Genomic DNA, 15,168 nt, shown 5'->3' on the forward strand with positions numbered 1-15,168 from the left:
CGGCGGGATGGAAAACGCACATTAGCGAGCAGCGTAAAGCAAAGCCTCCCCTCCTGCAGGGACGTTTCTGTGTGTCTGTGTATGCACATTTACTACCCCGCGTCGGACGCAATGGTGTTAGTGTGCGCCAGTAGACCACGGGCCAGAGCGAGAGAGCAAGCGCTTAATTTGCATATATTTGCTATATATGAAATAATTTTTCCTTTTAATATTTCCCACTCGGTGATAACTTCATTCTGGTGTGAAATAATTGCTCCGCGGTAACCATTTTTACATCATTACGCCAGTCCACTTTGTTTATGCATGCATACGCGTAGCAGGCGGCGTCGGCAGCAGACGGTTCCTGGCAAGCGCTGCTGGGTGCTGGCTTTGGCTGCTACTGCTGCCGTTAGCCAGCAATTTAGCGGCGGCAGTAGCAGCACCACACAGCGCAACGGCAGCAGCGGCTAACTGTGTAATGTCCCTCGGCTAATACACATCGGCTGGGACACGGTTGTCTGCTGCTGCTGATGCCGCTGCTGTTGGTTGAACGTAGCCGCTTTCGCAACAGCCCCCCCACTCCCGAAGCAAAGAGTTGTTCACCTCGCAACAGTTGCCAGCGGGTTCTAGTAGCCGAAAGGCAGTATGGTCAGTAGTGTCGCTAGATTGCAAATCCTTCCCTGGACGGAAAACGCGAGCGTTCGGCAGTGTGGTGCGTTTGAGTGTGTTGAGTGCGAGTGCAAGTGGTCATACCGTCGAAAGGATGCAAAGATGGGCTACAACCAGCAAGCAGCCCTTTCGCTGCGTCGTGGTCAGTGCGTGCGTTCAGCTGGAAAAATATTTGATGCAAACTGTGCTACTACATCAACAACAACAACAACAACAGTCGCAGCAGTTCGGCAGGGAAACAAACCCTCTCCAGGCGGTGGTGTGCGTGCAGCGTAAGCGTGTGTGCTATCCTTCTCCGAAACCGTGACCGGTGTGAAAAGTGTACGTTTTCGTTTGTTTATTATCATCCGACCCTGTCAACAATAAACGTGCAGTGGACAACAGTGGCCTCGCGTCATTGTGCAAGATGTTGTAGCTCTTCCGGTGCATGCAGTGGAAAACCATCCGACAGGAACGGAAGCAGATTGAAGGATAAATGAGTGTGTTTAATTAAACGCTCAATTCGCATTTTTTTTCGTGAGTGCATGTGATTTGGTGAATCTAGCCCGGAGCAGTAACGGTTGTTGTTTTCGTTTTGTGGCCTTTTTTATCCGTGAACGTACAATAACACTGTAAAGTTTTGGAAACACAACATATTTTGCGTTCAATTTGGTCAACTTTCATCCCTTCTACCGTTGAGTGTAAACAAACCAGTTCGATGCGTGATGACCCGTGCCCGCCTTTCGTAGTGGTTATGGTAACCTAGTGCGTCATCATCATGTGCGAGCGTCGTTAGGTTCGCGGAAGGATACGGCAGGACACACGACGATAGTATTGAGTGCATTCTCTCGCCTCGACGGTGATAAGCATAAATGTGAATGCGAGACTCAGCTGTTTGTGCCGTACCGGAACGAGCTGGAACGTGCTGCTGAACCATGGTTTCAACACAAAACACAACACAGTGCAATCGGTGTTGTTGGACAGCAAGTAATTTGCTACCTGCAGTGCGAACTTTGTGATTCTTCGTTCAATTCATTTTTAAACAACATTGCACGGTGTGCAGAAAATGGCAAGTGAAACTCCTGTAAAGATTCTTTGGCTGCCTATGACTCCCGTTGTTTATTTATTTTCCGTTTCTTATTGGTAAGTATGGAGTGATCAATCAACAAAACAGTTCATTTTATACCGTACGCAATTTCACAACTGTTGAAGGCGCTCTCGCCCGGCCATTATTTAGTATAATAATTAACTGTTCCACTATTGATTAAACAATGCACTGCCAACCTAGGCTTGGCGAGGTCGATACAAACAGCTCCTAGCATCGACCCAAAGGCCTTGGTTCAATGAACCTATCGGATAAACACAGCCAACCCTAGCGGGGTTTATGCTACGGCTTGGCACATTTCCGGGGTGCGTACGGGGAATCGAATTGCGTATAGTGTGTATGCAGCACATATGGCCGATTTGTTCAGGTTCTAGTGGCGTTTTTGGTTGAAAAAAGAGCTTCGCCGTTCTGCAAACGTGTTGCATAGGACCTGTTGTTGAGGGTCAGTTCTTTCAGTTGAAAATTATATCACTATAATGATATTGTTATTGACAACAGCAACCAATACCACACATAAAATATGACATAGAGTGCAACATATTCTCAATAGTGAACATCACTTAGCTGTATTTCTTGCATTATTCAATCATTGATTAAAATGGTCGCAATTGAGCAAGGCATACATAAATTTTTAGAAAAGCAAACAATTCATATCATCAATGTCCAATGGTCAGTGATCAGAAGATTAGAAGACGTTATTATGCTTCTTTCTGTATAATTCAAAACAAAGGATAAGCCGTCTCATCATTAGAGTAATTACTTTTTAAAGATTTGAATTTTATGCAAATGTATAAACGTAATATATCGTAACGATATAATAAAACTAAATATTTCCTTATAAATATCACCTTTGTCTTTTTCTTCTTCTAGACTTGAACATGAATATTATTCAACCATGATTCTTCAAACCAAACGTGAAAAGCAACAATGTTACTAATAACAACTAAACTATATCAAGGTATGTTTTAATCTTTTCCCCCATGTTGTAAAATCCAGGTTGCCTCAGTTGTCTATTACTTTTTATGTGGTGGTTATACACATTATATTTAATTTAACAGTACAGCAGATACTCGATCTCGAATATTAAGATAAGAATATTTAAAACGCTATAATGCTCGGTCCCTTACGATAGCGCATCGGATAATGACTGTAATTAATAGTTTCTTTTTTGTCGCACTCTGAATTACAAAAAAACAATAGCAACGATACAATATTCTTATGATTCACATTGGTTGGGTTATAATTGAGATAAGTCTTTGTATTGCCATGTGTAAAAAATCGATTTTATGTTTTACTACAGTCCCATATACGCCTATAAGTACTATGTTTTATGTATGATTAATCATTTTGACATTAATCTATTTTCCAAATTCCATCGAGCACAAAAAAGTTCATGGGACCCATTATTACCACCATGGTTTATAGTGATTCATGGGAACAGTTGTGATAAGAGATTGTGTATTTAATATGTTTAGACTAAACATGTAAAATGCACAATAATACTTTGTTTTTGAATTAAAAATTGTTTCCGTAACTCACAATAATGCTTTGAGCTAGTCTAATAAATATCTCAGGATCGATCTGGTGGTATAGTCGTCAACGCGTACGACTTAACAACATGCCCGACATGGGTTCATGCCCCGAATGAACCGTGCTCCCATACGTAGGACTGAACATCCTGCTATGTGTAATCAGTATGTCACTGAAAGCAAAAGCCAACTAGTGGTACAGCCAAGCCATAACCGACGACGGTTATTGTACTAAAGAAGAATAACTATCTCATTATGTCTAACAATTTTACATCTTATATCCACGTGGTCAAAATGGGTCTACTTGTTCTATTAACTAAGCAAAATGAAAAAAAGATAAAAGAAATAGAAAAAATGCGATTCAACCAGAAGATTTCGTAATGTTGATCCTCGCCAAAAACCTTGCTTCCTTATCCCAATTTACCACCATTCAAACCACGTGATATGGCCGGTATGGATGATCGGACGAGGATGAGGTTGGAAGTAAAATTTTGGTCAAAATCATCGTGTCTGCGTAAGCGACGAAGGTCAAGGTTTTATACAGACACACTCAAAAAAAAAACACACACATACACACGCACACTCACAACACAAGCCGAGACATTGCTTTCGTCATCGAAAACAGTTTCATCGTAATGTTCAGCATCATCGTCAGTGTCGCAAAAGCCTCACCGAGAGCATACTATGGCATAGAGACTTAGCCCATACACATCAACTGATCATTCAGATTCTGTTTGAACTACGGAACGGGCAGTTTGATTCCAGGTAGTTTTACGAGTATTTTTCTTAAGCTTTTTAAACAAACAAGCGGATGTTTTGATTATGTTTTGTAATAACCGATCAATAGTATGTGAATTGATATGTTTTGAGAACTCCTTTGAGATGATCTAAATTTAACACAATTAACGAAATTGAATCTGTTTCCATTGGAACCAAAAAATCGTGGCCCTGGAAACGCCCACATCTACGCAATAGCTATATTGTCATATCCTAGGGAGTGTGTGTATCGTTACTCCATTTTCCTGTTTTATTATCCATTTAACTACTAAACTGTTCTCTTTCGTCCTTCGAATAACCAACGGTGGTGTGTTTGTGTGTAGGAAGAGTAAGGTAGTTTAGCATAATTTTATTCGACTGTCTCGCTTTTTCCCGCCACTCAGCAGGAAGACCCCCCCCCCCCTTACGTTGAACTGCTTATGGGAATCCTTAATCTCTATGTCCATCGCGAGCACCCGGTAGAATGGAACGCCAAACGAAATAAAAAAGAAATAAAAGAAAAGCGAACGTAAAACCCTTCGGAAAACCATCTCCAAACATACATCCGCTGTCATTGTCATCCTCAGAATCCATCGGAATCCACTCATTTTCCTCGCCCGAATCGAGTCACTAGAAGGTACGGGTTTTCCTTCTCGTGTGGGGGTCTCTTTCTCGCTTATGCATTATTTAAGCATGTTTGACACTTCTTCTCTCTTATTTTCTCTCTTTCTCACTCTGTTCCTCTCTCCCTCCTTCCATCTCACGTCTTATCTCGCACATACTCTGAGCGGAGGATCCCCACCAAGGGCTTGCTCATCATTAACATTTTCCAATTCCAATTTTCCAACGGCGCTGCTTGGCACTTCTTCTCCATTGTTTTTTGCCCCTTTCTCCATTTACCGTTCGAAACTCGTACGTACGAACCTCATCCGTGGGAGAGACAATATACATAAATTCATGTATGCTGTTTTGCTGTAAGCGCGCGCGCGAAATCATTCCACGATCAGTTTTGCCTCGTACATGATAATGGAAGGGTGGAAGCGGATGGTGGTGGAAGCCCATAAGCATATTCCCGTTCGTTCTGCTGGCAACGCGAGGCCACCACCCATTAAGATCGTGTAAGCGTGTACTTTCATCGTCTTCGCCGACGTCGTCGTCGCCGGGGCTGTGCCGTTGTCGTTTTTGCCAGCCACAGCAACAAAACTTTCTTGCGCACACTTCGTGTACGTGTGACATTTCTCTGAGCAATGATGGAGCGAGTGCAAGCAAACGGAATTTCCTCTTGCACGTATCCTAGCACCGCCCCCCTCCCTTCCCCCCTCAGCAAGTTCCTGCTGAAAAATCCCATATTCTTCCCTTTTTTTGGCCTTCGTTTTCCCTCTACTCGGGATGCTTTTTCTCCACTTCTCAATTGGCAGCACACGTACATATGTGTACCAACTTCAACCTCACCTCAACACATGTGCCAAAGCTGGCTCTCTCATGCTCTCTTTTCCCTTCATCTTATTAATAAATTCGTGTATGGGAGAGGTAATATTGCAATAAAAAAACGCAGGATCTTAGCAATGCCTTTTAACTGCGGCTACGAGAATGAGAGGGAAAATTGGTAAAGAATGAAACCAAAACTGCCATCCAAATTCATACTCCCACAATGAGCACCCAGCATCCCGACACATATGAATGTGTGTGTGTGTTTTTTTTTATTATTGCTACCGCTGTTGTTGTTTGGTTCCTAAGTTTTCCACTGCTCCTTGCACCCTTCTGTCGCATTTTCCATACCGTACCATCACGGTCTAGAGGCAGCTGCCAACGTCGTTAGAAATATCAAACAACGTTCCAAGCGCTGTCGCTTGTTACATACATACACACCTCTCTGGCGCTCATGTACTTATTTTCATCTCGTCTCATCATCAGCTAATCTCTCGCTCTCGCGTATTTCAGTTCGTTGGTTGTAAAGACCTTCCGTCGATGGTGGGTGAAATTTAGGGTGGGTGGAAAGAACAGAGAGCTACATGGAAAGATAGAGAGTCCAAGCATGGCATAAAAAAAGTTCGTGTTTGTACCAGGAACAACTTGATCTTAAGTGTAATACATTAGCAATAGCGGGCGACAAAATGAGGAATACTTTTAACTAGCAAATGCAGAGAAAATTATGCAGCGCAGTTCGCAATTGAGTTTAATCGCAGTTCGTGTAAAATGAGAACAAGACTTCTTTAATAAAAGGGTTACAGGCAATATAAATAATTTGCACCATGTTTTAATTACCATAAAACTGACATAAAGTGAATATTAATGAAATAAGTAAAGCTTGAGTGCTTGAGCATAACATGTGAAGAAAATGCATGTGTGTAAAAAATGTGAGGAAAATGAATTTGTGAGTATAAAATTTAGTTCACAGGGAAATACGCAAAACATATTTGTTAGTACAAATTAATAGCTTGATAGATATACATCAAATGTAATGCTTAATAGTAATGATAAAAAGATAATTAAATTAAATAAATCTTAATACCATTCATTACTACCTGAAATAATTCATCAAATTATGAATGCAGTCTGAATGAAGTCTCAATTAATTTTCTGGTTTTAAGCTAGATTATACTAATAGATTTATTGCATCAAAAGCAGGACTTGTCCTACGCTTCAAAACTACAACGTCACAACGACCATACTACGATTTTTGAAACATTCACTCTACACTGTCATAAAACTAGTGTTGAGAAGATTTTTAAAAGTAATTTCTCATTTCCTTAAAATGGTAAGTTTAACATTCGGGGGGCATTTTCCCCACCAGAAATTTCCCCAACATTGCTCATCATGCATTTGCACATACAAAATGACCAAAAAAATCCTAAATAAGGGGAAACGCGGCTTCGCACAGAAACGAAAACAAAATATGAGATGAGAGGATGAGAGCGAGAGAGGACACATTTTGTGCAGTGCATGAGTGTGTCTTAAAAAAACATATAAGCAACACGGAAAGAGAGAATTTTTCCCAATAGGAGCGGGATTAGGGATAAAAAAGTGACTGCCTGCGAGCATGCCAAACCTGTTCGTGTGCGACAGGTCTTGGAAAACATAAAAACTACCAACACAGCTTTACCAGTACGGTTAAATACTATCGCTGGCTTTTCGTCCTCCTACAGCAGCTCTCTTTCTGCCACTTTTCTCGATTTATCTCGCATTGCGCGCGATGTAATCATAATTACATAAACAATCTTGAGCTTATCATTGGTGTTTATTACGATCCGGCTATGCACGTGTGTTGGTGTGGAGTCGGCTACTAGCACTGTTAGTACATGTATTAGTAGCAACATTAGTAGTCGTCCCACCGATACGAGCACATGTGTGAAGTAAATGAGCCACCGAAATGAGCCGAAGAAAGTGTGACAGGGATAGAAAGGATAAAAGGAGAAGGGTACCAATGCTATTCGTAGTCGGTGCGAGGGAGTGAAACTGTTGGCCATCTGTACTGCTCACTCGTGTCACCATGCAATCGTGCACACGGAAGGCGAGATGCATGTGTGAGGATTTTGCGCGAAATTTGATTTTGCAAAATATGAAAATCAGGCCACACATATACGATGCTGCGCCTTGTAATTGGTTGTTCGTTACGAAGCGATTCGCTAACGTCATGGCGGATGGCACATCGAAGGTCCCGGTAGATGATTGCCGGAAACGGAAAGGGGTGTCGATGTGTGCGTTTGTGTGTGTGTGTCATTTTGTTAGGTATGGATTGGAAACAAAATATTTCAGGACAACCGCTTGAGATATTTTTAAGTAGTTCTCTATATTAATATTTAACACTTAATACTTTCTATGCAAGCATTGTTTTGAAAATAGTATTTAGTACAGCTTTGTTCTTATGGAAATATGATGTTTTGGTACATTATTAAATGCGCAATTTAGCAAAAAATATAAATACATATATTGAATATTTATATATAGGATCTATTGGAATAAGTGCTCAAGGTAGATTTTTTTTTGTTGAGAAAAAAGATTCATTTGACTTTCTCTAAGGTTGATTTATAGTATTGTTTGAAAAATAAAATATGCTTAAAATTGAGGAAAACGACGTCGCCAACTCTATCATATTTCTCATTCTCATTCAGAAATCTCATTCTCTAGATTTCGAAAGTGAACCTATTCTATACAATCTCTTTTCTTTCACTGTTCAAATTCAATCAATAATTTCTCCATATCTACCTTGGTAGTTGTAATTGCTGCCTACCGAGACAATGTTGCAGGCTGCGTATACTTTATATATCTATATATTTCATCACCAGCGGTAGCAGCAGCAACAGCAATAGCAACAAAAGCACTCCACTCGTTTCGCGCTCGTGTGTGCTTTCACATTTTTTAGTCTCCTTACCCATCCTCTCTCTTTCTCTCTGTCGACTCGACAGTTCCCTCTCCCCGTCCAAAATCATCATCGCATTTTTCATCTTCGATTCCTTCCTTCGAATCGACTTCCCTTCCGCGCCACTCAAATCAAGCCGACCGTACACAGCATCCGGTGAAAAGCGCTGTGAGATTTTCTTGTATTAGTCACCCTCTCTCACTGGTATGGGGAGTTTTTTTACTTCCCTTTTTCATCTGTCGCCAGGGAAGAGGAACAAAAAAAAAACCTGCCATCTTTTTCCTTTCCTCTCCGTTCCACGGGCAGTTCAAACGGTGGCTATAATTTATTGCATATATAATGCGAATGTGCAAGTGTGTGAGTGAGTCGGAGGCCGGGGCGTGTAGGAGTCATCAGGGAATGGCAGGCATTGGAGTCAAATCTTGCAAAAAACCTCTAGTCGCGTGAAGTGAAGGAAAAACGCAACTGGGAGTGCATAAAAAAGTAGAAACTTAAAAAAAATAAGACAAGGGCTGCGAAAGATGCTGGCAAATGTATGAATTTAATGGGGTGAGCCGTTAGCTGCCCAGGGATGGTGACGGTGGAAAATGAATCGTTGAAGCAGTTGCTAAAGAACGTACCGTGTCTTTGAGTGTGCGAAAGCAGGACGAAGCACCTTGGTGGCACGCGGAGAGAGAAACTTGCCTGCAGCCGAAAAGGTGAGGGAGCTGCATTGAGAGGAAGGAATACAAAAAAAATTGCAATCGCTGAAGGGCTCAGAAATGTAAAAAAGTGCGGTAAAAATCGATATCACGAGCTGCTGACGAGGGTTGCGAGCAGCAAAAAACCCACCCCTCGCCTATGTCATGAGGGAGAAGGGAAAGCGAAGGATTGAAGTAACTGCGAGAGAAAAACAGAGAAAGATGCAAGAAAAACCTTTTCTCTCTGTGTGTGTGCGCGAGTGAGGTTCGAGAAAAACAAATAGGAGAAACGCTTGGTGAGGAAAGCATACGAAAGTACTATGGAGACATTGAAAAAGAAATTAACAGAGAGTGTGCTGAGGCGCGAGAGGAGCGGGATAAATTTGAAGAAAATTCAAACAGACCTAAGAGGGAAACACCAACACACATACAGACAAGGTAGAAAAGCAAGAGCAGTAGAGTGTAATAAGAGGCGAGTTTTTTGACAAAATTCAAAAGACAAATGCATCCTCTCTGACGGGTCTTAGCCGGTAAATGCTTTTCATGCACACACAGACGGACGAGCACGTGCATACATATACTTTAGGTTTAAAAGAAAGTACATACTCTATACTTTGAGGGCGCCCCGAAGCGGTGGGAAAACATTCGACTAGATGCTATCCTTGTCATTGAGCTTATGGGGTTGTTTTCATTAGAGAATTTATGTAAATAGAGTTTTGCCTTTTATATGTACTTTTACAGCATTTGTACTGCTTTCTTGTAATATGAAAAATAATATATTACTATAAAAATATGTTCAATGTCATGCATTATTAAAAATGGTTTAAATACTACTAAATGATTTATGTTTTAGAGTCGAATAAAAGGAACAATAACCAATCAATTAAAAAAAAAAAATAAATGAATGTTAATTACGATACTATTTTGCACTTGCTTGGAAGGGTAGCATGCAAAACTGGCACACCACAGTATTGCCTGGCTGCTTACCAAACACCACCAATGCTGCGTTGTTTTAGTAGCGAAAGTAGGACAAACTAGGAAACATCCTCCTTGACAAAAATCACTGCCATTTGAGTGAAAATAAAAGAAGAAGAAGAATCGGCACAAAAAAAATTGATACATAACATCACATCACAAGCGGTCGTCTTTGGCGTATCGTAAAAATTTACAACACTCGAAGCCCATAATAAGGACAGCGGCAGGAGTTGCTGGCTGCCCCGTCCGATTGCTGGCGGGAAATGGGCGTACAGGGGATGATAAGAACGAGCCCGGCGTACCGGCCGCTACCTTTTCTGTCCAAGACCAACAGAAGGAGGATCTACCTATGCTTCCAGCGGGCTACCGTACCGGAAGGTGGAAACCGAAATGGATGAATGAAATTGCGATGGTCAGGATGGTTGCTGGCGATTCGGGTATTTTCTAGCGAAGGTTGTTTTCAGTCGAATTCCAGGCGGAAGGTTTTGAACATCGAGGGACGAGAGAGAAAGAGAGAGAGATAGAGAGAGAAAGAAAGAGAGAAAGAAAGAGAGAGAGAGAGAGAGAGAGAGCCGGAGTGCTGGTGCTAGTTGAAAAGCGATTCACATTGACAATGCTCAAAGGTTATTCACCGGTTGGGCAACGTTGGGCGACGTTGGTCCAAGCCGGAGTATAGCAGTCGCGATTTGGTTTGCTTCATTGTTGGAATGGTTTGCTTTTGGCAAAGGCTCAGTGTCCACGCATTAACTGCATTTTTTATGTTAATACAGCTCGATGAGAGGGCTAGTTTTACAGTGTGTTATAATTATGCTAACAATTCCTGTTTGTTTTACTGATTGTGTGTTTAACCAACAGACAGAAAGTTCAAATTTTACTGAGCCGGCTCACAGTTTTCCCATGCAGCAGATGTTCCAATGCAGGCTTTCTAGTGCGAGCTGTGCTATGTGAATTTAATTGTTGCACCATTACTACCGTTCGTATTACTACCGTACGCTGTCACCGCAACCCCTTCCCTCGAGGTTTTCAAACAAACTGACCAAAGGACATCACCGGTGAACAAAATGGTACGATTGTAGCAATAAAGATAACGAACACGCAAAGTTCATGTAGCCGATGAAAGCATGTGTAGCGTTGGTCTGCTTTGTTTTTCTTTTGCTTCCGGGTGTCCGATACGTTCTTCATGCTACACGCTTTGCCGGAACCTTTTGATCCTTTGCGTTGTGCGTTGTTTTTTTTTTCAAACTGTTTCAATGCGCGACTGACTGTTAGTACTATCCCTCTCAAACTTTGTTCAAGACTACCGCTATGGTTTGACCATTTCTGAGGTGAGCTGCTGAGGGGAATGTTTTTATTCCCACACTCCTCAACCAGCTGGACGCACCGCGGCGGACAAAACGTTCATTTCCTTTCCCATTTTCAGCGTGCTGCCGCCTCCCTGCTTGAGCGGGCGGGAAAATCGGAACCAAACCTTGAAGCGATTTTCCGTGTTGTTGTTTTGGTTGTGTCGGTTCAATTCCTATGCCGGTGTCCCTTCTCGAGTCGAAAAAAAAAACACACACACACACCACGTGACAAGCACGACTGGACAGATAAACATCGAGCTAGGCTCGGTACTCTTCGCATCCTTGTGGAAGTGATGAAGAAGTGTTTTGGTCTGTCGGCGGCGATGATAATAGCCGTTGGCTAGCTAGGCTCTTTCGATTTCAAGGAGCTGTCCAGAAAGGTTTTGTTTGGGTTTGGATGAGAATAGTTTTTTTTGTTGCCGTTGTGGTCTGTCACTGTGCGTGTTGGTGCTGCTATCCTGTGAGACCCTCACATGGCACTTGTCTTCAAGTTGCTCTTTGCAGGGTGTTTCAGAACTTTTTTTATCAGTTTTTTTCGGGAAGAAGAGAATAAAAAGACAAAGAAAATGTTCACAGAGGCGGTCAGTAAGCTTTAAGTTAAGGACATATGTGTACGTTTAAGGCGTACGCCTGTTGATACGTTTAATGTTTGTATGTTTTTGTTCGGTGGCGTCACTTTGTTTATCTTTAGCACCACGAAACAGTGCAATGTCAATAACAAAGTGCTTTACTGAGTTAATTTATTTCAAACGATTTCAAACGTCTTTCACATTACAACATCGTTCAAATTCCAAACCACTTACTGCGTGGATAAGAAAAAGTTTTAATCTTGAATTGAATTAAACAATATATTATTTCTAACTGATACGACTAACTAGCCCGTTCTAACGAGAAAATAAAAAAAAATCCAACCTGTTCAAATCATTAACAGTAGGTGTGAATATCTTTTACAAAGATTAACACTCCTCAAAATCATAAACTGCTACTGTGCATAATGCGCAGATCCCGTAACTGCCATTCATTGTTCTTTGGATACACCCCACTGATGTGAAACATGCTGACGCGCTTGGGCACGTGCCTTCCTACCCTTGGACCAAACAAAATCACTCTTGTTCAACCCGTAACGAAACCACTCGTTACGCGTGGTATGAAAAAGCGCCCTAATTAAAATAATATTTCAACCCTTTCAATGCTAACATACTGACGACGACCACTGTAACTGAGCAAACCCTTCGGGCGATGTGCTCATTTGTCCAGCGCCAAAATAAAAAGGCAAATACAACGGCAAACATACCTTCGGGCACACAGCAGCAGCTAGAAACGACGACCTAGAAGAGTGAAAATCTTTAATGAGTGGTCTTTCCGTTTTCTTCATTTGTGTACACGCAGGAAGAAGGAAATCTTACAACGGGGTAATCAGAAACATTTTATATCTGTCTCACAAGAAAGGGTAACCCTTTACAAGGCGAATGAATGAAATTAAGGAAATTACACCCAATTAATATTCATTTCAGGAAATCACTGAACCCTGCCTTACGCGAATCTACTTTGTACTGTCATCCGTATCGTTGCTGGCGACTGATGATGCTAACTTCCGTTTCAATCTGTTTTTCCCGAAAATGGAAGGGTTGCCGCATTGAGCTGCCAACGCAAGCTATTCGAAAGGTTAATAAGGCAAGTGGTTGTGTCGAGACGATTAAACGCAACCTATCGGATTAGAAAAGAATGAGCCGCTGGTCATGAATAAATTACAGATTGTCAACATGCTTTTCCACACTTTAGAATCCAAAACAGGGGTTCGGTTTTGATTTTGAAGACAAGAGATTTGTAAATCATTTTAAACGTTTGTTGTGGTTTTTCGGTCATATCAATATGGGTATTAGATAAAGCTCGTTTAATGTTCAAGAAAAAAAAACTAAATCTGTTTTAATTGTAGCAAGCCATGTAAAAGTTTGATGATAATAGGTAATAATACGTAAATAGTTTTTCAATTACTCTTAATATAAATTTTAATATTCCACTCATTGAATTTGACAAACTCATTATTGTACTTTAAAATAGCAAACAGTTACCAAGACACACATTGAATTTAAAGAAATAAATAAATAAGAATAAAACTGATTTCAACCGATCTTGTGGATTGCCGTAACATCCAGCAGAATTACAAATCATGCCTTAAAACTTCAGAAACAAAAAATAAAACAACTTTGATAGTTCAATTCATTTGAAAACTGCCTTTTTCTGTGATCCTGATAGTTTGCAATGAAATAGTAGGAAAGGAAGGGAGTTCACACTTGGCTCAGTGCAGCTACATTTTTCCATTCGTTCGCACCAAATGGCATTTTCATCAAAGTCTGGTACGAAAAATCCAATTTCGTTACACTTTAGCACACCCCTGCTCCTCGGCTGCCACCAAAACAATGCAGCCGTATAGTGAAAGAATCTCAACTTATCCGCATTCAACATAAGAAGGATGCAAAAAGGGTGTTTTGTTTTAATGGAACGGAGTTGTACTTTTGCTGCAAGTTTTAAATTCGAAACGATGTATATTGGCTCGAGAAAAGTAATAGCAAATAAGTCCAGCAACCGATTTTTCTCTTCTTGCACTGCACAACCTATGTATTGAATCTCGTGAGAAGGTTATAACAATCGATACAGAATTGATTCATTCCAAAACGTTGGATTTTGTTCGTTTATCTTGTCGGCCAAATTTTATTTTTCTTTCTCTATTTCTTTTCAATAAATAAAAGATCTTTGTTCGGTGAAAAAAGTTGTAGCATATTTCAATTATAACTGTTTTAAATGTATTGCAAAGAATAATGAAACATTTTTGAATTTTGGAAAGGTGATATATACATATCATGAAGCAATCTGAAGGATAACACATTTTAACATAGAAATATCAATAACAACGATACACTAGGTTTTTTGGCCCTGTTTTTCAGTGCACGACAACAAACTTGGAACAAAGAGAAGGTGTAATTTATTACATTATATTTATTTTATTTCATGCTCCATTTCACTTTCTCGCATTGCACGGGTCCCTCTGTTCATTGCATTCTAGCAAACATTTAACTTACGGGCCCGTTGTCAAAGTTGGTCCCTGTGCCTGGTTACTTTCCCTATGCCAGCGTTATTCACTGTACCGAGAAAGGGCAAGAACGATGGATGTATGTAACACATTGCATTTTACTTTTCTCTCACCTGCTCCTGCTTCTTGTCTTTCCTCCCTCCCTTGGAACCCAACCGTTTCATTACTGCATTTTGCAATTTTTACCCGAAACTCCATCCGTTTCTTTGTCTTGGCACGCGTTTGATGCTTTCCATCATATTGCCACCACCGTGGCGGGGTGTTGCTTTGCAACCGCCTGGTAGCATGGGGTTGATAGTGTTTTATAAGAAAATGCCAAAGCTACCGATCGTTGCCCTGTCTGCAAAGGAAATCTAATCCACTCCCCCGTACCTTTGCCATACGTGAAAGTGCATAATAAGCTTTTCCTTGACACCAATGCTCCTCCCATGTCTCATTTCCTTCCTCCTTCTTTGGCAATCCTCAACCTCAGCGCTGGAGGTCAATGTTTATGCAGGAAACGGTGCAGGATTATTATTACCTTTATTATTACACGTATCGCGTGCGTTCGAACCGTGGGCAAGGATGTGAAGCGGGGCTGTTATGCATGCACCCGATTGATCCCTGTAAACAGAGGTTCATTTTTCAGACAGATACTACTGGCTCGATGCACCTGCTGCCGATGCACCGGGGCTGATGCAGCAAATGCATCCATCGCTTCGT

At 41.1% G+C, this 15,168-nt stretch overlaps 2 long non-coding RNA genes across 2 annotated transcripts in view; both read left to right on the plus strand.

Annotated features, from left to right (window-relative positions):
* Nucleotides 1–256: 256 nt before the first annotated feature.
* Nucleotides 257–15,168, plus strand: part of LOC121595986 — a 63,974-nt gene continuing 49,062 nt past the window's right edge. The window contains exons 1-2 of the long non-coding RNA XR_006005226.1: nt 257–1,770; nt 2,603–2,690. This is a non-coding gene — a long non-coding RNA (uncharacterized LOC121595986). The remainder of the gene's footprint in view (nt 1,771–2,602; nt 2,691–15,168) is intronic.
* Nucleotides 10,640–13,310, plus strand: LOC121595987. Its single transcript, XR_006005227.1, has 3 exons — nt 10,640–11,096; nt 12,765–12,825; nt 12,890–13,310. It is a non-coding gene; the product is annotated as an uncharacterized LOC121595987 (long non-coding RNA).

The sequence above is a fragment of the Anopheles merus genome, chromosome 3R (assembly GCF_017562075.2).
Source record: "Anopheles merus strain MAF chromosome 3R, AmerM5.1, whole genome shotgun sequence".
NCBI lineage: Eukaryota > Metazoa > Arthropoda > Insecta > Diptera > Culicidae > Anopheles > Anopheles merus.